General features: G+C 39.8%; 1 pseudogene; it reads right to left on the bottom strand.

The window, feature by feature from the left end:
• Positions 1 to 1,835: 1,835 nt before the first annotated feature.
• Positions 1,836 to 2,788, bottom strand: LOC147357907 (olfactory receptor 52K1-like; annotated as a pseudogene).
• Positions 2,789 to 3,072: the final 284 nt, after the last annotated feature.

The raw sequence follows: 3,072 nt of genomic DNA, 5'->3' as shown, positions 1-3,072 counted from the left end.
TCTGGTCATTTATAGCATCAATTTAAACCCAGTCTAACCCATGCCCCATCTCTGCCCATGGCCTCCCATTGAGAATTAATACTCTATAACTTAGAACCAATCTTTACCATTGCACTATTACATTTTATCATAATTTCTATATTTTCAAGTTCATTTCATCATCACACTGACAGCATGGTAAATACTCAGGGTAAGGAAGAAAATAATGAAGAAAAGGAGAGGAAATAAAGAAAAGAAGAAATACAAATGCTAGTTTTCTCTTCGTTCCTTGCTTCTGCACAGCAGAGTCTGTGTTATAAATATGTCCTCTAATATGTTGCATAGTATCCAAAATACCACCAGTTGAACTTATAACACCTGAAAAGACTAAGTTAATGTGCCCTTAGTCATGACAATGGTAGTGAAGACAGTACTATAAATAGTGATTGCAATGGCAATGACATTTTTGTGAAAATTTATTTAATTTCTCCAATAAAAATGTATTGAGTACCTACTGTTACACTTATGAAAATTTATGTATTTATTTATGGAAAAACACAATGTGACTGATGAGGAAATATGCTGGTGATGACACAGTCCATGAAAGGAATGAGACGTATTTATTGAACAAGCATTTATTGAGAGCCTATTATGTGCCAGGTACTATGATAATAAGACAACACATCTAACTCACAATTTACTAGAGATGGGGGACAGAGATCATTAATTCAATCAGTATATATATAAATTGTGAAGGATAATGAAAGAAATACACACAAAGCTCTGGGTTCAAAAAACAGGTGACCTTATCTAGTTCAAAAAATCTTCCTCAATAAAGTGAGGTTTGAATTGAAATTCAAGATGAGTAGAAATGTCAAGGAAAAAGACAGGATGATGCATTTCCACTAGGAAGAGCCCAGACAATACATAACTGGAGGAAGTTGGACTCTTGAAGAACTAAAGAAGGAAACATGTTATTACAAATACATAACCCTCACTCAACACTACATATATTGCAAGAGTGTGTAAAGACTTCACAGCATACAAGAAACATTACAGTGAGTACCAATGGTAGAAACTAGAAGACAATGGGCAAGAGAGTTAGAAATGAAGACCGAAAATAAACAAAGCAAGAATTAGAACAATAATTATTGTGTGCAACAAACTTTTTTTGTACCAGAGACTAAAAATGAGGAAAGAAAGAATTATTATTAACCTGAGAAGTTAAAAATTCATAATACTATAAGAGCCATAGAGGGTCAGCCATCTCAAAAACAGGCTAGAAAAATACAAAGAATAAAGATTTTAAATGTTATTGGCAATTTTGGAGTCAGATGGAACATGAATATTTTACAGAGTTTCTCTCATAATCTTAAGACTTAAAGTATCTCCAGAATTTGCCAGTTTCTGTGATGCCAAAGTTTTTTCTGATAGAGGGAGTCTTATTGCTTCCACAAACAGGCTATGTGTCAGTGTCATGGTGGTGGGAGGTGGTCCATGTTTTCATTTGAACTCCTGAGTCACTTGATCCAGATCTATTAAAGTCTAATTATTTCTTAATTACCTGATGCACTTATTTTGTCAAGACAAGTAAATAACAAACTTTTAGGGGAAAAGGTATCCAAAAAGTACTTGCTGATTGATCAACTGATACACCCCAGCCCTTCTAGATTTTCATCCAAATATCTAAACACCGTAGGTCTCAGAAGAGATTTCCCAACTTCTAAACACTCAGAATAACTTCATTTGCTCTCTCTTCTTTGTCCCCACCAGGTAAGTAGCATGGTCTTATGGGGCTCCCATCACACAGAGGAGGGTCACCTTGGCCCCCAAGGTCCAACTAATGAGAACTACACTCAGGTGGGATCAATACGGTTGAGACTTAGAATTTTACACAGGTGCTCCCAGATATGCTTGGTCTTGACTCCATAGGCAAGGGGGTTCAGTGCAGGGGGAAATAGCAAGTAGAGATTGGCAAGGATGACTTTGGCAGCAGAGGCTGTGGGTTGGCCAAAGTGCTGCATGATTACAGAAAGAAAGCCTGGTCTGTAGAAAAAGAGAATGACACAGATGTGAGCTGTACATGTGCTGCCTGCTTTAGCACGTGCCTCAGATGAGGGCAAATGAATCATAGTCCTTACAATCTGCCCATAAGAGTAGGCAATAAAGGCCACATCCCCAGCACCAAGAAAGATCTCCACAGCAAAGGCATAGAGGTTATCCACGGTGGTGGCCCCACAGGCCAGTTTCACCACTGCCATATGCTCACAGTAGGTGTAGGCAATTGTGTGGGAGCCACAGTAGGGCAGCCCATGGGCTGGGCTTGGAAAGGAGGTGGTCAAACCCACACCTCAAAGCACCACCAGGCCTCCAATCTTGGCAACAACTGCTGGGGTAAGAATGGTTGCATAACATAGTGGGTTACAGATGGCCACAAAGCAGTCCAGGGCCATGGCCACCAGCACTCCTGATTCCATGGCAGAGATGCATGGAAGAAGAACATCTGGAAAAGACAGGAGTAGGAGCTGATGGCTGTAGCACCAAACCAGAAAATGGCCAGCATCTTGGGCAGAGTGGAAAGAGAGAGAACCAGGTCAACAAAGGAGAGCATGGCAAGAAATAAAAACATGGGCTGGAGAAGACTGCATTCTGTCCAGATGAGAAAAAGCAGGACACCATTCCCAGTCACTGCCAGGAAGAACATGAAGCAAAAGGGAAGTGAGATCCAAATGTGGATAGCAGTCAGTCCTGGGATGTCAGCCAAGAAGAAAGTATGTGAGAAGAGATGAGAATTATTGGGAAAAGCCATGGTGGTCACCTCACTTAGAAGTGTGAAGTGCCCCTGCAAAGAAAGGCAAACAGGTTAAATTCAATGAGAAGGTTAGGAGCTCAGAACATGTGGTCTGACTAACTCCACCATCACCATCAGTCTTTCCCCATTATTCTAAGAAAATAGTCAAAAGTAATTTTCAATTTAGTCGATATTTCTGCAAGATCTTTAAACACAAAAGAGGCAAGTCAGCTTGGTCTAGTGGGAAATGCATTGAACAAAAAAAAGCAGAAACCAGTTTCCAGAATTACACTTCCTACTAT

Source organism: Bos grunniens, chromosome 15 (assembly GCF_055505025.1).
Source record: "Bos grunniens cultivar Pamir isolate PY7600 chromosome 15, Bosgru_T2T1.0, whole genome shotgun sequence".
Taxonomy (NCBI): domain Eukaryota; kingdom Metazoa; phylum Chordata; class Mammalia; order Artiodactyla; family Bovidae; genus Bos; species Bos grunniens.
Note: the sequence above shows the minus strand (reverse complement) of the source record. Positions and strands in the feature narration are given on the sequence as shown.